Here is a 26,825-nt window from a genome sequence, read left to right as displayed (position 1 = left end):
TGCTTGTTCTTTCATCAGCACAAAGCTGAAGTGAACAATAGTACACACTCGGCTTTGCATCCCGCAACATCCAGGACTCTGAAGAACAAAGAAACAAATACCCGACCGAGGGACTAAAGATAGCAAATGCAGTGTGATGGTAACTTTAGCTACAGTGGAAAGTTCTGGTGCTGGTGGAAGAAGGTTCCCTTTAGGAGCCAAAGAGGATGAGTACTGAAAGCTGGTTCTGATGTGGGCTGGCTATAAAATCCCAACTGAGTCACTCTGCCTCTCCAAGCTGCATTTTCTACAGCTGCAAAATGGGGTTTTAGCCCAGAAACCCAGGTAGTGGTTTTATAAGGCATTATAAAGGACTGCAAGGAATATAAACAAATAACTATTTTTTCATGTGGGAGGGCAGTACCAAAGACAGAAGGGAGAAGAGCAAATACACTGAGTGGGAGTGTGGGGATAGCAGTTGGGACAATTTATTAATTTGGTTTCCACCTCATTCTCATAAACAACCTACAGCTGAGTGAATCTGCGTGTTGATCACTCTCTGCCTGCTGAGTGTTTCCCTGCACTAGGTCCTTGGTCCTGCTGCAGGCTGCCCCACCTGCAGCCAGCATCTCCACCCTGTCAGCTTGCTCCCACCTCCAGGGGCTGAGCCCAAGCAGCTCCCTGCTCTGGTCCACGGGGCAGATGGGGTTACTGTGACTCTGCACCCTTCGGTCACTGCATCATCCTGTTGCCCTTGCTCTGGAAACTGGGCTGGAGAATCACATATCCTTCCCCAGCTGACTTGTTACAGAAGGAGAAAGAAAACCTTTTTTCTCTCCCTAACTCAGATGTCCCTCAGAGAGATCACTGTGAAGCAGATGCCACCTGTGGGACCTGGAAAGCAGGGAGAGGGAGTGGGGTAGGTCAAAGCCCTGTGCGGTGCTGTGTAAGGAAAGACAAGATCTTGCATTTGTCCCCTTCTCACTGAATCTCTGGTAAATTATGTCCTTGCCTGCTGCTCTAATCACTGAATACATGCCGTTTGCCTGTTGCATTAAAGCTGCTTTCTTAATTAATATCATTTTAAAGGGCGGGCTTGGCACGAAGGAGACAAGCTGTTTTGAACTCCAGCAAACACATTTTATATGTGATCATCCTGAGCAACTCCTGCAGCCTTTCTATGGTGAGCAGGCAGAAAGCACCACGAGCTAATGAACTGTGTTTTAACCACCTGATGCTGGTCAAAGCTTTGATCTCTCAGGTTTGAGGCTGGGTGGAGGAGGGGAGGCAGAGTGCTCTGCCATGCTCCCCAGCACCACCAAAACTGTTAATCAGCCTGCTCTGCAGTCTGCTGCAGAGTTTGCTTTATTAAAGCTCCCTGCTGCCTGCACACGTTGGCTGGCACAGGCACGGAGAGAGAAGCAAGCCCTTCCCCAGTGCAGAGCGCTCAGTGCTGCATTGCAGTCTGCTGCCACAGAGCCATGGGGGTAGGTAACGCAGGTGGAGACGGGTCCTCCCTCAGCTCGTCTGCATCTGCAATCTCCTGGATTTCTCTACCAGGGCAGCAAGGAGAGCTGGCAGCAAAACATGCTTTGTAGGGTGCTCTATCCAATTCCTGAATGTCTGGATAGCGTTGCTTGTAATAGTCTCAAATGTAGTCTATACTGCCTAATGTGGTTTCTGTTCACAGTTACTCTAAAAACCTAAAAATTAATTTCCTTTGAGGTACTTAAAGGGGTAAGCATAATTTTATTTATTATTGTTATAAAATTACCTTGCCTCTGCCTAGAGGCCCTCTCTAAGGTTGAGGATGCCATTGTGCTGTTGAAGTATTCAAATTAAATTCTGCTGCTTTTCAAGGACCTGGAAGCCTGAGTATTACAGGCTTTTTGGTTTTCCTATAGGTTGTCTCATAAAGAAGATTGAGCAGGATTAAGCCACTTTTGGAGTATAATTTTGAAGGAAATTGTAGGTGATTCAGTTAATTTCCTTTGTCCCCTCCTACCCCCCCCTTCTCCCCACACCCCGATTAGGCTTTTTTCCTTTTCTTTATTTCTTCTATGAGAGCTCAGAAATATTGTATTATTTCTTGAGGTTTAATATCAAATAGCTGCTCTGTTTTGTATTATCTGTAACCACATTGGATTTGTTGTTTTTAACAGACATTTTTTTCTGGAAGAAAGCTGGTATTTGTTTAAGAATTGTTAGGCATTGCATTTCTAATCTGTAAATATGCATGTGGAAATTTGATTATAATAATTTTGTTCTTTGTGAACAGCTGATTCAGGATTTCTTAGTTCCCCTTGTATTTTTCAGGTATGTATCTCAGCTGCTCTTTTTTTTTTCTTTTGTGAAACAAGGATGGCTCAGATTTCTTCTCCTTACTAGTTTCCTGGTGATACAGTACTGCAGTCTCTGCCTTACTCAGCTTATGTCTAATTGCAGAGCATTTAGCAAAAGAATTCAAATGCAAGTTTTAGATGTGGAGTTAACCCTCTATTACACTTGGCTTTGCTAGAAGATGCCATCTGAACAGCAAAGATAGTCCAATAAGGCGAAATTAATCTTCAGGCCTTTATGAAGGTGGGTTTGCATCAGTCTGAATCAAGAACTTGTGGCTTCATAGAGTTTAGGGAAAAGGAAATTTTCTTTACGCTGAAAAACCAGGATATATCTGTGTAAGTGTGACATCTGTTGCAGGACTGCTTACTGCCAGTCTTCTGGGACAAGCTGGCCAGAAGGACTGGATATTGTGGGAATTAAAGCTCGGTGCTCGTATGGCAGCTTAACTGCTGAGTGCACACGCTCTGAAGGAAAAACATGATTTACCTAAAATAATCTACTGGGGCTGGATTTCTGGAGCTGTTGAAAAAAATCTCTTGACTGGTGGGAGTCCTGGCTTCCAGGTGCTTCCAAAAGCAAAGTCTCATTGTCAAGATGAAGGCTATGACAAAAGAAGCCAGATATGATTTTATTATTATTTTAACCTTCCACATCAGAATTTTCACATGACTAAAACATGCGTGACACTTGACTGCCTTTAAGGAATGGTAAGGGTTTACATAACATAATATTCCTGCAAGGAAGACACTGGTAAGTGACATAGTTTTTATGCTGTTAGTGGCCATTTTGGAGCAATTTTTCCTCATTGCTCAGATCCTTCTTTAATTCACTTCTTGCAGTGACCCTTGCAGTGTTAATCCACCACACAGAAGCGTTGCAGTTTTAATTAAAAAGGAAATCTCTATCTCACTAAGCTTAGTCTGCCATCTGATCATGCAGTATGGTTTACAGACAGTATTATCTGTCTAATTTGCATCATAAAACCATGACTTAAGCAAGGCAGAAGACATTGGCAACCCCCAGCAAATAATGCTGCTCTAACCAAAACCAACCATGTTTTAAGGAAAACTCGACTGTGAGAATGGAGTTGTGTGTCTCACATGGTGCTGCACAAAAGGAGGGTTACAGGGGCACAGAGAGTTCAGTGGGATACCTCTTTAAAATAAAACCTGTAGACTGAGTTTGGAGCAGCTCCTGAAATTATATGCTCCAGCTTGACAACAAGATAGGAATTTGAGGCAGGATTTACTGGATTAAATTTTTTGGCTTCTGGTATAATGAAGGCTAGTGGTGCCTACTGACCTTTAAAACCTGTGATCTTAAATGCTGGCAGTTGTGTCCCCTGTCACTTGGAACTTCATTAATTAAATTGAGTGGTAAGCTGCAAGGCTGTGAACTGTCCTGAGGGCCTACACGCTGGGCTGGGTAGGATCCCCAAACCCCATTCCAGCAGGTGACCTGCAGAAGTCCATGACTGGACAAAAATCTCCTCTTAGCCGTCCTTACATTTGGATGGAGGCAAAGCAGCTGTCCCAGGGCAGTACAGGCTCAAGGAGAGCAGTAACACCAGCATTGCTGCTCAGCTCCCAACTGCACCAGCACATCAAATATAATCTGGGAGTCCCTGAGTGACAACAGAGCCATACAGAACTATTTTTTGCATTATTGTCAGATTTTTAAAACATTGTGGGAGGAAAGCAGTGGGGGAAGGGAGAGAGAAATTGGATCTTGTACTTCTTATTAGCAGAGGAAGGAGGGAGGTACAGGATCTGAGTTACTCTGTGAGCTCTTTACCTCAGAGGAAGGTGAACCCCACCTGGCAGAAATTAAATGTTAATGTATCAAATTATGTCCAAAAGCACATAAAGCTCAAGGGACACCTTATGATACCCTTTGAAAACAAGATCTAATTTAATTCATTTGCATATCCTGATACCCAATACTGCAAATTGGCCTTGGTGGGTTAATGCACTGCTACCATTAGGCTCCCTTGAGCTTATTGGAAAACTGTAGTCAACAAACTGCAGGCACTGAATTGAAGTGTCTGGTCAGGGAAAACCAGATCAAACTACATTGTCTTAATTGTGACCCGTTTTGGGATGCAGAAGGGTGGCAGCAACCCTTGGTGGAAAGAAACAGTAAATTGATTTTGCTGAGAACCTCATCAATCACTGGTCACAGTGACCCATGGATCATTAATCTCATTAAAAACTTCAGCCTCATGGCAAAAGTAATAGCAGACACACTAAAAGCGTGCAAATTAGATATGCTCTCACAAATGCCAATGGGTCTGGCTGGTGTCCCTGAGGAGAACTCCATTTCTAAATTGGGCAAACTTTTCACTGACTCCAGCTGAACTTCAGCCTGCCACTCTGTGTCAGGTGGCATCTTCAGGAGCTGTGAAAACTGTATGGAAGGTATGTGTTCTGTTAGTGAGTCATGTTTATGGACTCAGTTCAGGGAAGGGAGAGCTGAACAGTGGGCATGGGACAGGCCCTCCTAATGCTGTGACCTTCTTGACAGCCAATCTCTCCTGCCTGAGCTCTTTAGGTGAGGTGATTCAAAAAGAGTCTGGGAAGCTGCCCTGGTTCTGCCCCAAATCAGTGGGAGGATATGGCCAAGGCACTGTGTTATGTGATACCATCTTATGTGATACCATCTTATGTCACGGGCTGGGGAAAGGGACTGCCTGAGAAGGGACTTCTGAGAGGAAGGGGTGTGGTTTCCAGTTGGGAGCAACTGTGGCCAATGCAGAAGTTGGGGTGGGGTGCCATTGGCTGTGGTCATGTCAGCTTGGGCTCAGTGAGCATCTTGCAGGTAAATCACTCTCCTTTTTAGGACGCTTTTGTTATTAATATTGTTGCTGTTACTGTTCATTTCCTTATCTCATTGCTGTTTCCAGTAAATTGTTCTTATTTCAACCCATGATTTTTCTCATAGTTCTCAACTTCATCCCTGGAGCAGGAAGTGGGAGGGAAAATGGGGGAGCAAGTGCTTGTTGGGTGAGTCTCAAGAGAGGCTGTGACAGCAACACAAAGGCAGTACACAGGCAACACTGATTTTCTGTGTGTCTGTGAATCCGAGGAGTTTGCATTTTCTTGGAGGATGATATGTGTCAAAGAGTATAGTCAGTTGGTCATGTGGGTCCTTTCAAACACAGCAGAGCCCGTTGTATCACCAAGATTCAGGCTTTGCTGTCATCTGTAGAGTTGTAAGAGCATGCATGCAGTTGCCAAAACTGCTAATGTGCACAGCACAGCTGCAAAATTTGTACTTGTTCCTCTCAGACCTTGTGAGCACAATCCGTGACTCTGAGTGCATCAGATGTCAGATGGCACTGGGCCCTGCTCTCCCAGTCATCTAGGTGCAGCCATACCAGCCCTGCTGAAGCAAGCCAAATAGCTACCTCTGTTCAGAAAGTTAAGTGCATTTGAGAGGGTTGTTCTCAGGGATTTGTGCACCCCAGACACTACCTACACAGACTAGGACACATTCACTTCCTCCTCCCAAGAATGTTCTCCAGTGCCCCTAGACTTATGCACACAAATCTCACTCAGCTGTGCTTACCAGACTCCCAGTTGGCCCGAAGACCTGGGGAGCTCTGTATCAATCCTCTTATTATTTGACTGCTTGGGATTTTTACTGAAACTTGTGAATAAAAAAATCTAAAAGCTTTTTGGGTGCAAAAAGTATTTCAGAGCTGCCACATTCAGCACTTCCAGGATCTCCACACATCACATACCTGAGGCTAGTTCATGCTGTGGGTTTGGCCTGCAGCAGTAAGTACTTTAACTTCATTTTCATCCAGACAAAGGCTGTGCATGTAGAGAGCTGTGATGCCAGTGATTATGCTGGAGCAGCTTGGCTGACGTGCTTCCATCTATCATGAAATACACCAGCTTGGGACCCATGTGCCATAACAGTAAGCTCCAGGTTCACTGTCACCTAGGACTTGAGTATCTTGCTGGGTCTGAGAGGTCTGGGACCTTAACAAGCCTTGCAACACATGAGACTCTCTGAGGCCATTCATTCACCCCTTCCATCTTCACTGCCATGCTCAGGACAAGTGGAGGGTTCCCAGGCATGAAGCCATGTTTCAGGCATTGCCTGTGGCTCTGGTGGGTGTCTTGGCTGAGTTACACTCACTGAAGAGATGAGAGCAATAGGATGTGTTTAGGTACAGCTGTGCTTAGGAAAGACACACTGTGTGATTCAGCCATTCTCCAGCAGAGGTGGGCAGCTCAGGGGTCAGGACAAGAGACTCACCTCACCCTGTGCCCTGGGTACTGCTAACATGTCCACACACACACACACACAAGCAGCCTTTTCCAGCAGCAGCCTCCTGCCCCTGTTTGCCAACAATGACATCCAGACCCTGCAAGCACTTCCATATAACAACTCGCTATGTCACAGCTTGGCTGATAGTTAAGAGTCAGGAATATAATTGGGGCAACAAACACCATCTGGCCAAGACTGGCTCTAGCAGGCATCTGTGTGTAGCCATCCATAGCCCTAGTTTGAGCTGGCTCTGTCAGCAACCCCAGTGCATGAGGTTTTCTGTGGTAGGACTGACATGGTGTGCTGAGGAGGCAATGGCAGCAGACATGGGCAGAGCAGAAGCAAGCAGTGTGCTTTTGTAGCAGCCTCTGCACTCCTTTATTTGTCTTGGTCACCTCATGAGGAGGATGCTGATGATTATCTGCCATGCCTGGGGCAAGGGCAATCTGACATCGGTGTTGGGAGAGTGAGGAGATGCTCACCTCCAGCTGCAGACTGCAGTGGAGGCTGATAAGATGCCAGGTTTGTTCCCAGAGCCAGCAGCATGGTCACGGTTTGTGTGCTCCTGAGGGACACAGGCCATGCTGTGCAGGCTGCCAGGGAGCCAGGGCTTGCTCCAGGTGTGAGCTGCAAAGACAGTGTAAACAGGGCTTTTGTCTCCTTCATAGCAGGGTCACAGGACGTACTGGTGTGTTTGAACACAGTGCACAAACCCAGGCTCAGCCATGAGTGCAGGGGAGCATACCAGATCATTGCTCTTAGACTGTTGAGCTAAATGTGCAATGCCTAATGTTAATATTAACCTATATACTGAATGGTTTGGAAAGTACCTGTTTGTACTGAGCTCTCCCAACTGAAACATTTCAACTGCAGTGTTCTCAGCACAGAATTAATTATTCTGAGACTTGCTTTCCCAGTTAGCTGGAAAGAGCTTGATTGTTTTCACCCTTTCGATGATATTTTAGCTCCTCTAATAGCTTTACCTGAGGTAGATTGATGAGCAGAAATTTCTTTTAAAATGCTATGAATATGGACAGATTACACACTCTCTGTGAATGAAACTTTTCATGTAATTGGTGTGAATTGAGGGAGAGCCTTTTAAAACTTCATTAGTAATGCAGCTAGTTCTCTCTTCTGACTGATACAATGTATGTCTGTCACACAAGAGTATAACACTGAGCTGTGTACTTTATTAAATGTGAATATGCAAACATGATCTTAGACCAAACTCAGGGTCCTGAGTTCTGCTTACGCCTCAGCATGAACCTTTCTCATGTAATTTTGACTGTTCTAGATGCCTGTCTCAATGCTTTCCTTAATAAAGAGCAGATAATATGATCCCAAGCTGTTACCAGCAACCTGGACAGGAACTGCATAGCTCACAGGTACAGCATGACTGAGCCTGTGGTCAAACTGGTGCTTTCACCTCAATATTGTTGGTTTCATTCATAGCTTGCAGAATATCTGCCCTGCTTTCACAGATAATACACCATGGAGTTAAAGGGCTTAGGGAAAATATACTTTGTGAGAATAGATGGAGAACATTTAGGTTGTTTTGTTCAGAGAAAAGTTGACCGTGCAAGAAAGGAGAACTGTGTTCAAACATACAAAAGGCATTGCACAGAGGAGGGGATAACCTGTTACATATACTGTGAGCAAGACAAGAAGCAAGGTTCTTGAATTGCAGTAAGGTAGAAAAAGGCAAAAACTTCTTGTCAGTAAAGAGGTAAGTGGTGGAAACCCCTTATGAGGAAGGCATGAAGCTTCCACCATTTCCCCAAATGCCTGTTGGGCATGCCATTGGCAAAAGCAGGGCATAGACCAGCACAAGCAGGCTGAGACAGGCAGGGTCAGAAAGGGGAAGAGACTCAGCTCCCCTGAGCAGATCTCAGGGCACCACGAGCAGCAGCAGGGAGTCTCATTCCCTCTAGCTCCTCCATTAATGGGGTTGCATAAATATCTGCCTCGTTCAAATTGGTTTTCAAAGCACAATCATTAAATTGCAGAGCTGAGAGCAGAGGGCAGGTAATCTAGTTCTTGGCTATCTGTGCTGCCCACCGGACCACAAATACTCCCATTCTCCTGACACATGAAATTAAGCTAGGCTGAAAATGTCTTTTCACTTCAGTATGGTCTAACATAGGGGTGTTAGCAGCAGCCCCAAGTTCTTGGGGACCAAAGGAGACCTTAATTAGGAGGTGTGGCTTTTTCTGGAGAGAAGTGATTTGGCAGGTTAGAAAAGTGTCCTCTCATGGAGGCCATCATGAGCAATAAGTGATCCTTGTGCCCTGGGTTTGTAAGTGGGTCATATTTTTACAATGTCAAGCATGCTGCTGTCTTTTCTGCAATAAAAGCTCACCTAATCAAAACAAGTCAGAGCTTATCTAATCCCCTAGCCAGAGATATTTCTGTGGTGGCTACAGAGCCAGGTTTCCTAGCAACCTAAAAGGCATTAGACAGGGCTTTGTCGACATTTATCTGTTACACACAAAACCCCCTGTTTGAATAATATCATGGGTGTAACATCAACTGACAAAAGCCAGGAAATTCAGAGCTAGGGCTGATTTTCTAGCCTTGCCTCTCATCAGGCTGAAAAACAAAAGGCACAGTCATATGAGTGATGAGCAGAGCAAACCAACCTTTTTATTTCCTGGCTTTCTCCCAAACGAGATGCCATTCAAATGAAGTGCTTGGTATTAATTTCCTCTGTTTAGGACAGGTTTAAGTCTCACATTAGGTAGCATGTTGGCAGTGCTGCCAGTTTCTCCATGGGCTACCATTTTTCCTTGGAAGGGCAAACTGGAGTGAGGAAAGAGATATCCCAGCCCATCTGAAACCTTTGGTTTCTCCATGGTGAAACCAGTTTTCAGATCTGTGGGTTCACAGGTAACAAGAAGGCTGCAAGCCTGCTCTGTGCAGGGCCACGATGGCATCCTCAGGAGATCACTGTCAGGCCAGGGCAGAGCCAGTGAGGATACACAGGTTAAAAACACTCCATCTTCCTGCTAGTGACCAAATCTAGATAAGGAAGAGGATTTTCAAAGGTTTCAAGAGATTCTTGAGATGGATCTTGGAACGGATATTTTTTAAGCATTTTGAAAACAAAAGGTCAGGGGAAAAAAAGATTAATGTAGGGGTTTTTTCCCCTAGACCAAAAATATACTGAGGACTAATGAATGGTCTAAAAAGTGGTACTTCAGTAATGTCTTTTATTTCTTCACTTGTAGCAGTGTTTAAAATCTTACAACTGGAAGTTTGTGGAGGAGACTGATGGACGAAGGGATAGAAGAACAGCCATTGCTGCTGATTATCAATTCAAATCCTTTGGGGAAGAGTCTTCTGGAAGTGAATGGGAACTGATCACCTTTCTACAGACTTCTTGAGTCATCTCACAGAATTTAACAGAAAATAATTATTTCACTTCAAATTGATATAATGTGGCTTAAAAGTGCTTGAAGATAAAAGATGTACTCATTTACACAATCTAAGTTATCAGCTGGGATAAATTAACTCTGAATTCTGTGCAATTCTGTATGTGTGCCATCTCTAAATAGGTAGATTTTCATATGTGTATTTGCACTGCTTTAGTAGTTCCATCTCTGGAGCTTTCACAAAAAGATAACAGCCATTTCTACATTTGCTTGAGGCATGACTGAAGGGTTTATCTCTGTGTAAATTTTCCAGCTCAGCTATGAAACCTCTGAAATGGATGGTAAAGAAAGTTTGATAAAACTTAACCATAGTTGGGTACTTTGCTGCTGTAAGGGAAAATCCACCAGTCGCTGTCAGTGGGTGAGCAGCTGGGCTTCCATCCCTCCATTCTTCACTGTAATCTTCATTAACATAAGAGTTGGTGTTTTGCTCCCCACACATGGATTCCATACTGTTTGAACTCCAGGAGGCTGCTGGGATAAAGGCATGGGTACAGGCCTCTCTGCTGACCACAGCCAGCATTTCTTTAGCCAGCACAGCATGGATATAAACGTTACACACGCCACAATGGAGAGGAATTACTATGCACACTATCACTTTCAAGCCTTTGAAAGAAGCAGAAGCAGAAGGAGGTTCTTGCATTTTCTGCCGACATCATCTTTACTGTCCATCCATTTGTTCCCCGTTTAGCCTCCCCACTGGCAAAGCCTCTATTATGTGCTCAAAGAGCAGACAATGGGAGCCCACTACGCCTGGCAATGCACGCATTGTTCCATGGGCTCCCTATAGAAATCCCTGCCTTTGCATGACCCCTTTTCCAAAGTTTGGGTTTTTTCTCTCCCGAAGGGGGAGGGTAAGAGGAAAAGGGACAGAGTCTCACAGCTCTGTGCAGATTAGTGGTACGTTCATGCCCATATATTGAGATGGATAAAATAGCCATAAATTTTTCCCAAAGTGCTTTTTTGTAATGCATGCATGAACTCACTTAACAAGCTTAAAATATTTAGTGAACACTGAAATGAATGGAGAGTGTGGGAGGGGGGGACAAAACTAGCAGAGATAATTGAATACACTTAGCAGTCATAGCAGCTTTACATAGCTGTATCATATTCTCTATGGATAACACAGCTGGGAAAATATGGTTAGAGTTTTAAAATATCTAGAGACTTCTGTCTTAAGATAGTTATCAATAATTGCAAACTTAAACATTAAATATTTTTGGCTTTGTTAAAATATATACCTCTTCATTTGATGCATGTTAAAACATCATAAAATAGAGAACATTCTCGACTTGGCATTTCTTCAGGACTCAGGTAAGCAGGAAGGATCTCTGACTGAGGCTGTCTAGGAACTAAAGTCTGTCTTGGGGAAACCACAGGCTGCCAAAGACAGGTAAATTAAAACACAGAAGACAGGAGTCCCTCAGACTTGACAGCGTTTGAAATGCCAAATGAGGAAAGGAGATGGGTTGCTATAACACAGGTTCATATCACCTGTGAAACTGCTAAAGTCCTTCAGCACTGGAGAGAATCTTGCCAAATTAAATCATAAGTTTCTGCTTCATTCCAACTGAGCCAAAATTTGCACCCTTGCCCTAGTTCTGACTAGGACTTAAACCCACAAACTGCAGCAACCCATCCATCTCAGCTCACACCTAATTAACTGCTTAATTAGAGCAGCACTGGGGAAAGTCTGCTCTTTGTTTTCCCTTTCTCTCTGGTGCCTGCTGCCACTTGTAGCAGCACAAAGCTCTTTGAGTGGCTGAGCCTTCCTGGTCACACATGGCAGGTTCAAGGAGAAGGTCCCTTCTGCTGGGCTTTTCCTCTCTCTCCTGAGATAAGTGACCTTGGTGGGCTTGTCCTCTCTCTCCTGAGATAAGTGACCTTGGTGTCACCATGCAGCTCCTCCCCAGGTCACAGCGCTGGCACTGCAGCCAGTACCTCGGCTAGAGCTGGAGACTGATGCACGGCTGTTTAATTTGGAAGAGCAAAAGGAAGGTCACTGAGGAAGGTAATGCAGTCCTGTTGATTGAACATGTGGATAAGGGCACCACAAAAGCATAATCTGCTTTTCTGGGATGCGATAAACCAGGTTTATGTGGGCAGTTGGCAGCAGTGCTTCTGAGTGTTACTCCATCAGATAATCCAGGCAGCAGAGCACTGATGTATCCTTCTGGTCCCCTAATATGGCTTGAATCTAAAGATTAGGTAATTTTCATATTTTTAGGGTTTTCTAAAACAGTATTATTTATTTCCTACTTGTTTCCTGTTTTTTACTTATGAAATTCTTATTTCTGTAACCAAGCAAAGGTAGTCTAAGAGGAAGACTTCTGATATTCCCCCTCCTTTTCCACCCAGAGTGAAATGTCCAGAAACCCCAGAAGATTCCCTGGGGTTTGCAGACTGACTCAGCAGCTTTGCTGCATGTGAACATGTGGCTGGGGTGTTCCTGGTGTGAGACTCATCACACACATGGAGCCCAGCTGCTGTGTGCCTGGGCAGTACATTTGCTGTATATATCTCTCCAGCCCAGGTGTCACAGCATATACCAGAGAGTTTAGGTCTTGTAAAACAGCCCTGCACAACATTTGCACACCCTGCTCTGCACCAGGGAGGTTGTGAGTGGGAAGGAAGGAGATGATTGTGTTGTTAAGGTATGATGGATGTGATCCAGAGGAGGCTTTGGCAGAAGACAGCCCGATCTTCCAGCTCCTGGGATCAGGGTCCTGAATCAGAGCTGTGAGAGGGTTTGTGTGATTCAGCTGCTAGGCAGAGGGACACCTTTCTGACCAGGGAATGTCCTGTCTGTACACATATTTGTTATCAGGTGTTTGGCAGCAGGTCAGACATAGAGACAGCTTAAACTAAGCATAAAATCAGAACTGTGAAGTTTACATCCAGGGACAACTACTTAAGCTGTAGTTAGGACTACAGCTTAAATTCCACAGGAAGATGTGAACATATATTTATGAATAAAATTAGGCTAGAAATTAAAAGGATTTTAGCCATGAGAGGAGTGAGATTCCAAAATAGCTTTCCAATGAGAGTAGAAGGGTTCAGAAGCAGTCAGAAAAGTCTGAGATTGAGATTTACATGATAGAGTTGGTGAAATATTGAGGGGCATGGGTCAAAGACTCAAAGGTATATTCCCACCCTATCTTCCCTGCTTGCTTTCATTTTGATCCTTTCTGTTACTCTAATTTCTCCTCCTCTTTTTTCCTGTACCTTTTCTACTTGGCTGACAGGCCAATCCTCTCTGTGCATTTTTTCAGTCAATGTTCCATCCATTTGGTGGAACAAAGCAAAGGCAAATCCCATTCTGGTGCATCTCAGTGGGCTCATTGGAGTCTGCAGGCAGAGCCAGCGTGGGGCTGACCCTGGGGGCACAGGAGCAGGGGCTGCAGGAGCCCATGAAGCCCTGGTGACACAGCAGGGTCCTTGCCCTCCTGGTGCATGGCTGCTTCCCCTTGCTCTGTGCCACAGACACGCTCATGCCTTGGCAGGGCACTCAGCTTCAGAGCTCTGGATTTCTGCTTGGGAAAGCTGACAACAAGGTGTCTACCCAGGAAGACTTTTGTGGGGTCAGATTCATTTAGGGGATGACTGCTGTGTTTCTGTACAGCAGAAAGGTCCAAAATGCAGTGAAAAACAGCTGCAGCTGTAGTGAACATCACTGTAAACAGAATATTCTGTTTAATTGGAAAGGGAGAGGCTGACCAGATACACTTTTGGGGGGAAGTAGGAGGTGCCCTCAGGACCCAGTGCCAGGAGCTGCAGGGCATCTTGACCTGCAACTGGCACTAGCTGTGGGTGCCCATCATTTTTGAAATCCAGTCCTCCCATGCTCAGCAGGGCTGGTCTGAGGCACAACAACAGTGCCAGGATTCCTGCACTGTACCACTGGCACTGTCACAGAATGCCAACCAATCCTGCCCCTACCTCTAGACTCTGAAATGGAGCTTGCAGAGAGCAACTTGTTTTAACATACAATAAATCCAAAGAGGGGCTCTTTGGCAGGGGGTATAATGCTTCCTGGCACTGGCTGCTTCAGCTGCACTTGCAGGGACTCTATTTTGCAGCTTGCAGAAGAATTGCTTGTCTTTCACTACATGTTTTTCTGAAAAAAGTGAGCATGACTTGCAAGAAGTTTGGCCAGTTAACACCAAAGTGATTTAGATGCTAGTCAGACCTTGTCACTTTTTTCTTCTGTCACTCTGTTGCAGCAGATGTTTGGGTCATGGGCAGCCACCTGAGAAGTTGCCACAGCTCTGTTAGTTTGCATCAACACCTTCCTTTCACAGAAAGAAAACTGTTGTTTTTCACTGTTTAGGCTGTAATTTGACAAGCACCTCAGCTGTGTATCAGCTAGCTGCCATTGGTCATGCTCTTCCCTGCATCCTGGCCATGGGACCCTGCCTCCTTCCTCAAACAGCTCCAACACTCACCAGCTCCAGTGCCCTGGCATTTCAGCATGCCTGACTGGCAGAAAGATATTCACCTTCAATTTTAGCAGGCCAAGGGGGAATGTCCAAATTCTGTCTTTGGAGCTGGCCAGAGTACACCCAAGCCTGACGATTCTGCAGTTAGGTGGGCTCAGGCTGATGAAGAACCAGCATCCATGTGATGCTCACAATTTGTGGGGAGCAGATTTAAGGCATCCAGGGGTTCAATTCACCTTGTGTGTGATCCTGCTGTAGCTTTTCTTAATTGCCACTACAATGAATTTAACTTCTTGCTGTGAAACCTGGTCATTAGAGATGATGCACCACTACAAACATATCCCTCCTAGTACAGTATTAGCTGAGTGAAGGGGACTACCAGAACTATTGCAGTTTTCTTCTCTTGATCAGTGTCCTGTAGGTTTTCCCTTGTTGGAAGAATAAGTTAATACTAACTAAGATGAAAGCAGAATACAAAGTGGAAACTTCCAAAGTGTCTGTCACTTGCATTTGTGCAAATTAAAACATCTCACATCCAGCACACCCAGGGCCTTTCTTTTCTTCCTGGAGATTTTGTATTCCACAACCAGCCTGTGGAGCAAGATGTGTGCTGTCATCCTGCTCACTCTGATGCAGCCCATGCTCTGGTAATCCCACAGGACCCAACAACAGGTTGGGATCCTACACTGGCAGCTGTTTCACCATCAGGTGCCTGCAGAAGGGCTGCCAGCTAGAAGCACCTCTAGCAAAGGCAGGAGGATGTGACCAGGTGTCCTTTGGGCACCATAAACCCTCTGAGTAGTTAGGCAATATTCAGAGCCTTTAAATTTTTGGGTGGTTTTCTGTTTGGTTTGTTTTCATTTGTTTGTTTTGTTTGTTGTTGTTGTTTTGTTTTTGTTTTTGGTTTTGTTTTCCTTTTGAAGTTTCTGATGAGATTTAATCTTTAAAAAAAGCATTTTTTTTACAGCCAATGACCGCAGAATCTTGTTTGTAGTAGAAATAAGAAACACCCAAGCCATTTTCACAACCTCAATCTCCCTGTATTCTGTGGCCATAGACCTTCCTGCTGACTCCTTGGGGATGTTCTTGCAGCATGGCCCATTGTTGTTTGGGCAGTTTTTGCAGTTTTTTCCCTCACACAGACACACATCTAACTTGTGTTGGTTTTGGCCTAAGAATCCCTGTCTCAACCCATCACTGGGCCCAGAGGTGGGCCCATTGCATTGGATGGCTGTTACTTTTATCTCATACCACAGAATTATAGAATGGATTGGGTTGAAAGGGACTTTAAAGGTCATTTAGTCCCATGGGTAGGGACACCTTCCACTAGACCAGGTTGCTCAAAGCCCCATCCAACCTGGCCTTGAACCAGGGATGTGGCATCCACAGCTTCTCTGGGAATCCTTTTCAAGGGTTTCACCACCCTCACTGTGAAGAATTTCCTCCTAACATCTAATCTAAAACTCTCCTGTTTTATTTTAAAACCATTTTCCCTTGTCCTATGATGACATGCATTTATAAAAGGTCTCTCTCTGCCTTTCTTGTAGGCCTCCTTTAGGTACAGTTTATTAGGTGTTTCACTCTACAAAGGCTCTTAACTGAACCTGAAGGACATTTTCTTAGTGCTCTAATCAGAACAATTTTGAGTAAGACAGATTAAAGCCTTCCAGTATTATTAGTTCTCTTGCAGCAATGGGTAAAGTATCAGATCTTAGAGAAACACTTATCAGCAGTAATGTATTTCTCATAAAAATCCGAGCCTATAAATAATAAAGTTCTTCCCTTTCTGGAGCACCCTTGATAATCATAAATCCAGAGAGATAGTTACAACCTGCATGATGTATCCATGCACATAACAAAATTTTGCATGGTGCCAAAATATTCCCTGTAGTTGGAGGGATCATGTAATAAAATAAAGAAGAAATTGTCCAGCATGGTGGAAATCATCTGCTTAAAATGAATCATGATTGAAGGAACTGCCTCAGGAGCAGAAGGAGCTCAAAGAGTCAGCAGAGCCCATGTTCTGGGTGCTAATGATAGTGCCTACTGATCTGGCAGAAATGTGGGCATTTACATCTCTCATATGTGGAAAGGCATGTCAGCTGAGGAGAAAGAACAGCTGGTATTCCAACAGGAATATTCTGTTTGATTGGAAAGGGAGAGGCTGGCCAGATAGCACTGGCTAGGTTAGACCTGATGGACACCTGCCTAGAAGCTAACACAGTATCTGTGTGCTAGATACCCCTACGTGATGCCCAGACCACAGAATAATCTGTAACAACCTGACTTTTTGGTAAAGGACTTTATTTAATGAGGCAGACTAAATATTATGAGAGAGAAGAATGTGGAGAGGAATTCAGCAGATGTTTGTGGTAGCTCAGTGAACTACAGATATATTTTTCTGCAGCCCTCATTGCTGCTCCATCCTCTCATCACATTCATGGATGCTCTGCCCCTCCATGCTTCCCTCACTTCATTGACCATTGCTCACATGGCAGCAGTGTGTGGTGCCTCTTCAGCCACCAGTCTCTGGACTTCTTGCATGAGGTTACTGTTTTAGTTTGAATAATGTGGGCTCAGAATGAACCATGGTTTCCTGTGCTCCTCTGCTTATTCTTTATTGGAGTGTAGTTTCACAAGTACAGTTTCATTAGGAAGGCCCATAACAGAGATTGGCTTCCCACTCTTTCCTGTTTATATGATACTGCTTATGTGTGAAGGGCAGAATGGTCTTTTTCCTTTCTGCATTCTCAGCACAAGACATTTATAAATGCATAGTGGCCACTTTAGTCTAATTTTGTAGTGTCTCTGTAGGAGGGAATGTGGAGCTAAAGCAGTCCATTGGAGTCTAAGAACACTGGGATCAATTCTTCACCTAATATACAGCTAAATTTGGTAATTTGGTTCACTTCCTTTTGTATCCTAGGTGTCTTTTGAAACTGGAGACAATGACATTTACCTAGGTAGGACCACAGCAGGCAAGGCTGACTGCAGCACTGGGCATCACCATCACAGCTCCCAGCTCACAACCACTGGTAGCCAGACAGGAGATTTCAGCCCAGGCTTTCACACTGGTGCTTTCTGAGATGCCCACAGCTGTGCCTGCAGCTGTGCTGGCTGCTCCAGATGTGTGCAGGTGTTTGCACAGGCACTGCTGCAGCTGTGGCCAGGCTTGCTCATGTGCTGTGCCTGTTTTGGGGTGCTGTGGGAACAGCACGGCCCAGAGCCTCTCCGTGCTCTTGTCAGAGAAGCAAGAACCACTTGCTAAAACTTCCTGGGCTGTCTTTTACCCCTTTCTCAAAAGAGAGAGGAATGTTTTGAAGAGGTAGAGCTGCTGCAATCACTTGGTGTCTGTGACCTAGATAGCCTGGTATTTTGTCTGGTAAGGACACCCACCAGGCATCCAGGAGGACAAAGCAAGAAGAAGCACAGAAGGGCAACACCAGTAATCTCCCACCAAGAAACTCTCACTTGGAATCCCCCATGCTGAAATATTGCATGGAACATTATTTATATTTGAGTTTGTGCTTGTGATGTACTTGTAACCCATTGAAGTGCCTGTTCTTCCCTTGAATCTGCACTTTGATTCCATTCTCTACAGAGCAGTCTGTAACAATGAGTTTCCCTGACTAATTACTGATTGTGGGGAAAACTATTCTTTGAATTACCAAACATTTAATTTGCTGAATATTCTCTGAATTTCTGCTAAGAATATTCTCTTTTATGTATCAGTTCTACAGGACTTCAGAAGGATACCATGTGCTATATGGATATTTCAGTATTTTATTTTATTTGGAGCCTTAGTGTTGAAATTATATATGGTATTTTTAATAAAGAAACAAGTAATATATTTTCTATCATGATCATGTCTTGCTCAATCTAGAAGAAAAAAACCCCTTTTTTTTACTTAAAATCAGACTCATAGAATCATTTAAGTCAGGAAAGGCTTAAGTCATAAACTTTCCTTTTTTTCCCTGAGTTCCAGCCACAGCTCTCTTGAGCAAGGTCACCAGCTCATCTTTTGGCACATGTAGACCACATGAAAAATCTGAATTCTTCCTCTGGAGAAGCTGCTTGGCTCCTTTCTCAGCTAATCTATGTCTGCTACAGGTATATACAAATGCATATGAAGAAATCTCTAATTCCTTCTGTTGAGGCTGGTGCCATGTTTTGGCAATTAACTAGCCCTGGTGAGTCAAATGATGAAAGTAACTATTTTTGATTAATTCACATAGTTTTGTATTACTACATTTTGAAACTTTTCAGAGACTGAAGACATAACTGAATGTGCTATTAGATTTTTACCTGTTTGATCTTCTATCTTGCCTTAACTGTATAATCTTTTGTATTATACTTAGTCCCTGGTTCAAGTACATGCCTACATGGTTCAAGTACATGCCTATAGCATTGAATCACTTCCTTAAGGACAAGACACATTTCCAGATCTAGAATTAAGTAATTGTGACTAGAAGTCCTTGCATATATACTGCATTTGGATTTCATCTGAGTTTGCTTCTTACAAATATTCCTTTCCCTTTTAGCTTATTCACTCACATGGAGTGGATATTTTCAGTAGCTGCTTGGAAAACAGGGTGACTTAGATGGGCTGGAGCAGATCTAAGGCTGAGATTCAGGAACTTTGCAGTGCATTTGCCTAGTGAAGACAAGGAGCTAAAGAGCAGGGACTAATTTATTCAACAGTGATTATAAAAACATTTTATTCTCTGCCCATAGTTAACCAATTCATTCAGAAACCACAGAAGCAGGAATTTCTGATGTGAAAACCTTTGGGTCCCCAAGGTGTCTTATGTGCAAACAGCAGGGCAGAAATGAGGAAAAACTGACACTTGTGTGAGTTTCAGGGACTGACGGCCACTTACACTTCAAACTTAAATAACCATATTTTTTCTGCTTCAGAGGCTGACTTTGGATGTCCTTGAAGTCTGGAATTATGCATTCTGGCAGGCAAGTGGAGAAATGAACCAGATGCAGCAATTTAGTCATATAGGGAGGTTTCTAGTAAATTTTGCACAACGGGGTAGTGACAGTGTACTTAGTAAAGCCACATGCCTCTGTAAAAATAGTGCTATTGATTTTCTTAGTGTGTGTATCAAATGTTAGCACATTCATTAGAACAGCAGCCTTCCAAACACTGCTGTAGAACAACCAGCAGGCCTGGAGTCAATATCCATCTGAATACTGGCTCGCTTTCAAAGGGCAAATTAATATTAGGGCATTGACTTTTCATGTTAGAGAGGAAAGATTTTAAAGGCAGCATTTATCAAATAGAGTTAGGCAAGATTTAACAAATACAGCTAGGCTGCAGGCCCTATTTGAACAGGCAAAGGTGTGTGCATGCAACCATGTACAGCACTAGCAAAAAAGCATAATACTTGGTTATATATATATATATATATATATATATATATATATATGTGTGTGTGTGTGTGTGTGTGTGTGTATATATATATATATATATATTGATTTAGGGTATTGGTCTAATACAGTTACAGGAAAAATGTGGATACTCATGTAAGGAAACTTTCAGTTCTAAACTCCTGTGTGAGTATATTGAAATATCACTGAGTAGGAATGTAATGTATTACAGTGATTAAATAAATACTGTGTCTGTGTCCTCATAATGTAACTTCTTGTACAGTGCTGTGAACAAAGCAGCACATTAGTCCAAATATAACCTTGGCTGGCAGTAGCTTTGCAGGAACACAATACAGTCCACTGAGTCTGTTGAAAAAGAACTAACTTAACATAGTGAAATCAACCTTTTATTGTCTCTCCTTGTAAGGATGAGAGATGAAGGAAGATGTGTAAAGGCCATTCCACTTCTCATAAATTTACTATGAATTTGGGATTTACCTGTTCTTAGTGTTTCCCCTTTGTATCTGTTTGTGCAATCATTCAAACTTTCATGGTCCCTGAGGAAAGGCCCTGTGGAATGTGTTTGGTACTTGTTGTGCCCATCTGTACTCTTAATTTGATTCTGTATTCTTAAACCCATGAGGATGAACATGTCTCTGGGGAACAAGTGGTCTCATTATCAGGTCACTACTTGTTTCACCCACTAAACTGTAGGCTTATCTAAGTTCTGGGGGGTTTATTTGGTTGGTGTGTTAGTTGGCTGGTTGGGGTTTTTTGAGTTTTCTTGTAACCCATTTGACAGCATTGCTCCCCTGTCAACAACCTACCTGTGCTGTGGGTGGGGAGAAGAGGAGGTGAAGATTTACATTGCTTTAGCTACCAGCAAAAATTGCCCCTTGGAAACAAAGCCAAAGCCACCTCCTCCTGAAGTATCCCACTTCTCTTTCTTACTTAGAGAGGGGTACCAAAGCTTCAAAGCTCTAACTGAAGCACCTCAGTTAGGTGGAAGAGAACAGGCTTGTGCCCTTACAGGTGGTTATATACAGATTTTAGCTGTGTTGATTGACCCTCCAGAATGTCCAGCACTGCTGTGACTGCAGGAGGATGCTTTGGTGAGGTGCCTGATCACTGGTGATGCCACAGTGGTGGCTCCCAGCAGTCTCATTGTGTCTGAGCCAGGACTGCTGCTACAGATACTGAATTCAGTGAAATCTTCACAAAATCCCAGGTGGATCTCTTCTTGCTTCCTAGTCCCATGCTGCAGACATTGAACTGCATTTTCCTTCCAGTCTCTATTTTCTTTAATTTACTTTCTGTTTTGTAATGCAGATTGTCAGTCTAAGAGGATGATTTAATTTGTTTTATTGTTTACAGGTCTTGTTAATTTTCAACCTACATGCCCCAGTGAGTTGTTTTGTGAGGTTTGGGTTTTGGAACTTCTCAAGTCTCAGCTGTCACACACTGAAAAGTGCTTTTGTGGTATTATTGTGTGCAAACAGTTAAACAAACATTTTGGAGGTACTCTATGTTTCTAATGGAAACAAAAGGTTTCTGTCCCTGTATTATTTTCTCCATTCAGATGTCATTGTAGCTGGTACTGGATGCCTCTTTCCACTGAGTTTCTCATTTTGAACCAGATTCAAGTGTTCTTCATGATGAGACATGTTAGTTTATTTCTTTCATGTTGAAGGCATTATTACTGCAAATGAATTTTACTCTTTGCAAAAGATGCATATCCCAAATAATTTTATTTCTTGCTCCAGAAAAAAAGGCCATGGCTTTGGGCAGCCAGCCTGTGTAAAGGACAGTTTTATTGTTCCCCACAGAATATGACCTCTCTGAAGCCTTTCTGAATTCCTGAATCTCCTCCTCCACTGTTGCCAAAGTTGTGCTCTAGAGTCAGAGGGGTCACCCAGAAATCCTTACCATTATGATGTATTGCATTTATCTTGTCTTCTTTGATGAATGCTGAGCAATAATGTTAAACCTTTCTTCCCTTCCCAGCAGGATAGATTTTCATCAGGAGTTTGGTGTCTTCAAAATAAATCTGAGATAAAGTCATCAGCAGAATGAGCAAATGGAGCATTGAGGAGTAAATATGAGGCCCAGTGGGGGTTTGAGTCTTCCTTGTCATTATACCACCAAAAAGAACCATTGTAACCAGCGAAATTAATTCAAGACTTCTTTTCCACTTCAACCACCCATTCAGAGGGTAACTTTAAATTCATCTTTTAGAGCATTCATTCACAGGTGGCAGCAGATTCAGGATGAATTTTAAATGTTGGTTTGAGAAACTTGACCCCTGTGGCAGAAAAGTTGAGCTCCAAAATGGTGAAGTGCCCAAAATATGGACTCCTCTCTCTGCCTGCTTTTATTAAATAAGACTGACATTCTTTAGCATGTTTTTAAAATACTCTGGATCAAGACTGGCATGGATGGGCAATATATTAAATTAGAGTTATTTAGGTAACCTTTCTCCTCCTTAGCCTTCTTCTCCTTTTGAGCACCTTGTAGTTAACTGTGGCCAGTCTGGGATCTGCCACATGGATTGCAGAGCTCTGAGATGTGGCAAGCTCTGAGAAACACAAAGTGTAGGCACTGTATGGAAATTAACCAGATTACCAAGCTCAGATGACTTATAAATGTTAGCTTTTTAGGTCCTTAAAAAAAAAAAAAAAAGAAAAAAATAAAAAAGAAAAATTCCTTTAAAAAAACCCAGATCCTTTTGGAGCATGACAAACAAAAATATGTAGCATTAATTAATCCCATGAAAATTTCCCTTTGGCAATGCCTTCCTGTAAGTAAAACACAGTCCCCTAAAACTGCATGCTAGAAGGAAAAGGTTCTCAGTTGGCCACTGAGAAAATGAGAAAATTCTTTTCGGAAACATTTGCAGCCAAAGCCCCTCAGAGGAGCTCCTTGCTGCTTTGGTAGTTGGACACTTCCAGTGTGGGAGGAGGAAAAATCTGGTTTTGCCCATGCCAGGCCCAGCCACCCTGAGCCTATACCCACAACTAAACCTGGGCCCATTTCTAGGCTGGTGTGAGATGTTCCCAGCTGGCACAGCCCTGCTGAGGGCTGAAATTCACTCTCTGCCTTCTGTAGATGATGAGCACATCAGCAAGGGGGAAGTGAGTGCTGTGCACCTCTCAGGAATGAATGGGACATGCAGCTGAAGTGGGAGGGGTGGTAGAAAACTGCTCAGAAATCAAGAGGAGTTCTGTATTTTATGAACTTGATTTGTGAAATTACCCCCAGATTTTATTTTTTGCTCAAAAATGGGCTTCTTCCTGACAAGAAAATTATCTGTTTGAAGTTCAAATTACTTGGAGATTAAATTAAAAATTAGATTTCTAGATTTTAAAATTTCATTTTAATTAAGTGTTGCAGCCCTTTGAAATTCAAAGAAACTGAAACTCTCCAAAGAAAAATGGCAGACACAATATTTGAAATTTGATGAAACAATTTTTCCCTTCATTTTATCCAATTATATTAAGAGGTTTTTGATTTACAAAGCACTAAAAAGCACTACTGAGGCCAGAGACATGCTAGTGAAATATTGTTTCTGTCATGTGGAGCTCTGTACAGAATTGTGTGGGCTTAAATAAATGTATCTTGATAGTTTACCTTAAAACTCTCTGTCCTTTTCCTCAGTTCAGCTGAATCCTATGAAATAGATACGCAGCTTGAAGAAGTTCTTCACACCCCCACAAATGCTAAAAATGGCCCTGATACAACATGTATTTATGTAACAAAATCATCTGCATTAATATCTTCCTTTCCTTTCTGCAAGAAGCACAGGAGGGACCCAGGCTGACACATTTTCCTGCAGCCCCTTTCAGTTTTCTCCTTGCATTTGGGGCAGCAGGGCTGAGCTGTGTTTTCCCTTAAAAAAAAAAGGCCACTGAATAAACAGGAATTTGGTGTGGCTATTAATAGGGTCAGCTACACACCTGCAGCCCAAGCTTTTGGGTTCTCTCCCCTTGGATATTCAGTAACCTCTTATGGATTGAAACTATGTGATAACAGGAGTTGTGGTCACTGTTGGTATCCTGATCTTTCAAAATAAAGAGAGTATTAAATATTTCTTCCACTTTTCTGAAAAGACAAGAGACCGGCTGATGGGATCAAGTGTGATGTATTGAGCTGTTAACTTCTTCATATCTGACAGAATGAAGAGAAAAATGGCCCCAGCTGGCAGCTGTTTGCTGCCCCATTTGTCACCGTCATGGTCAGGTGGCTGGCTGCTCTCTAGGTCACAGTGAAGCCCCAGCACCTGGGCAGGGGTGCAGCTTGAGGAGAGGGCTCAGGTGCTGTGGAAACAAAGCCAGGGGCTCTGTGTTGTCCTCCCAGGGCTGGCTGCTGGCCTGGGAGGAAGGGAAGGAAGGCTGCATTGTAGCTACTGCTGCTGCCAATAGGGTCAGAGAAAGCTTGGTGACCCTGCCATGTTTAGCATCACCAAAATACCTGGGAAAATCAATCTCCTCATTTTTCAGATGGAGACTCCTGCCCCAGCTCTGCTGCTCCTGTGTGGATACTGAGATCTGGAAGTGTTAAAGCCCTTCCTCACACCACAGCTCACAGGATGGCTCCCAGCTGCAAGCTGGCTCCTTGGAGGGGAGTGCTACTCCCACAGGCTGTCCTGAAGAATGACCAGAGTGACCCCCTGAGCCTGCTAAACCAGCACTCACTGCCCCAGCCTGCTGCCTGTTGTGGAAATAAATCCTGAGCAGCAGTGAAAATCAAACCAACATTCTCAGCAGCAGCTGTAAACTCAATAAGCTCTCTGTCCTCCTTTCCCTCCCCTTGCCCCATGCCTCCCTTTGGAGTTGAAATGAAGGCAGAGACATGCTGAGAGAAGCAGTGCAGTGCCCTGTTTGCAGGATAATATGCAGACCACACGTATGTATTAAAGACTGCATGGAGTTATGATTGAGCCAGGAGCATTTAAATGCAAGCCAAGGGGAATTTGCTATTCTGTGTGGGCAGATTTCAATTGTAAGGTTGGCAGCTCTGGTATCCTGTTCTCTAATACCATGAGATGAGAAAAAACAGGCTTTTCTTTCAGAGCAGTTGATTATTGAATCCGCACCAGCTGTTCACCCTAATCCAAGCTTTCTGGGCTCGTTCCTTGTAACACAGGCATCCCTCATCCCTCCATCCATCCGTCCATCTCCCCACTCTCATTTCCATGGGGCTTTTGTGATCTTTCAGAAAGGTGGTTAGCAGATATCAGCCACCCAAAGCAGCATGAGCATCAGTGCAGGCAAGGGTTATAACTAATTAACAAGAGAAGGAAGCCCCCCAGCTGTATACTGAAACTCAAATTATATTTCACATCCATTGCAAGATGGAAAAAAAGCCATCATGAATCAGAAGGCAGAGAACTATCTTTTAACAGTGACACCTGACTGTGTGCCCAGCAAACCGTGTGGGATCAGAGCTGGAGTGAGTCCTGAGCCAGCACAGAGTGGCCACTGTCCCTGCTGCCCCATTGCCAGCCCAGGGACCTGCACCCAGCCATGTGGCAGAGTAAAGGAAATAGAACTATTTTGTTTCTTTTTTTTTTTTTTCTTTCCTTTTTTTCTTTTTCATAATAAAGGGGGAGGAAGGGGTGAGATAAGTGAGTTCCTTCTGGGTGCTTCTCACTCAGCCTGCAATGTTATGTAAGGCTGGTACAGCTAATGCCTGCTCTGCTTCACCATCAGCCTGGCTGCTTCATCCCCACTACACAATTATTTCATCAGTCTCTCCTACTAGACATCACAGTGCTATTGCCATTAGTCACATTTATTAGGAGAGCAGCTAAAATAAAATTAGCAAGCACAGGGGCCCAGTTACTCAAGGGACTGGGTGAACACAGCTCCAAGTAGTCCCTGCCCCAGAAAGATCCTAATCCCCTGGAGGAGGAATACTAGGGACAAGGGGGTGACACACAGGACCCAAAAGAGGGCTGTGAAAGCAGCAGGAGGAATGCTGTTTCCATGAAGAGCTTTGACAGGGGAGGGTGAGTCTAAGTCAGAATGAGTCAACTGGGAATAAAAGGCAGCAGGAGAAAGGACATTGTAGGGGAAAGTAGGGTGGAGGGAAAGGTAATACAGTAAGTGACAAGGTGAAGAACAGAGGTTGATGGTGGGGAAAAAAGACAAGTTTATGCAAAAAGGCAACCAGCACAGCAAATCCTCCCTGTCTGCCTCTCCCCTGACCATTTTTTTCTGCTGCTGCTACACATTTTTGCCCTCAGTGCAGTTTCCTGACAGTGTTTCTCTGTCTGAAGGGTGCCTCCTTCCCTGCTCACCATGTCCTCCTGGGCTCAGAAGATTACTCCACACTCTGTGCATGGGCAGCCTATAGCATCCTCTCTGGAAATCTTGGCTGAATCACAGAGTCTGCTTGTAATGCCAGAACCATGCAAACTGAAAAGCTGCATTAGCAGTACAGATTGTATGTACAGATCTGGAAAACAGAGATACGGAATGTTCTGGGGCATCCTGGGGAAAATGGACTGGATGACCTGAGAGAGGACAGACAGACAGCCATGTGAAATTGCACTTCTCTATGTTGTGGGCATATGGATGGAAAAATGAGCCCTTGAACTGACTAGTGGACTTTCAGGAGCTGGAGATGCCAAATGGTGTCATTTAGCTATCAATTTAAATCAGTGTATCTGGACACTTTATAGATAAAACTCCATAAAGAATTGGCTTGGCAACTCATTAGATAACAGACCTTAATATAAAAGGATATCTGAATGTGATTCTTGGATGAGTAGGGAGAAAAACAAGAAAGTGCATATTTATCCTTTGCAAATGGCATTGACGATACTTCAAGTGGGTTGCTGGATAATGCTCAGGTGTTCACATTTTTAACAGAATATTGTAAAAATGTTGAAGTTGCAGAAAATATTTCCAAAAAGATTTTGAGAAAATAGGATTATAATTTGATATAACACTTTCTATTAAAAAGCTTGGAATACCTA

At 43.6% G+C, this 26,825-nt stretch overlaps 1 long non-coding RNA gene across 1 annotated transcript; it reads left to right on the top strand.

The window, feature by feature from the left end:
• Nucleotides 1–1,177: 1,177 nt before the first annotated feature.
• On the top strand, nt 1,178–23,928 carry LOC139589841 (uncharacterized). Its single transcript, XR_011679141.1, has 3 exons — nt 1,178–1,466; nt 9,828–18,580; nt 21,851–23,928. It is a non-coding gene; the product is annotated as an uncharacterized lncRNA (long non-coding RNA).
• The last annotated feature ends 2,897 nt before the right edge of the window (nt 23,929–26,825 follow it).

The sequence above is a fragment of the Agelaius tricolor genome, unplaced genomic scaffold, assembly GCF_023055355.1.
Source record: "Agelaius tricolor isolate 1412-34295 unplaced genomic scaffold, bAgeTri1.0.p SCAF_5, whole genome shotgun sequence".
NCBI classification, from domain to species: Eukaryota; Metazoa; Chordata; class Aves; order Passeriformes; family Icteridae; genus Agelaius; species Agelaius tricolor.
Note: the sequence above shows the minus strand (reverse complement) of the source record. Positions and strands in the feature narration are given on the sequence as shown.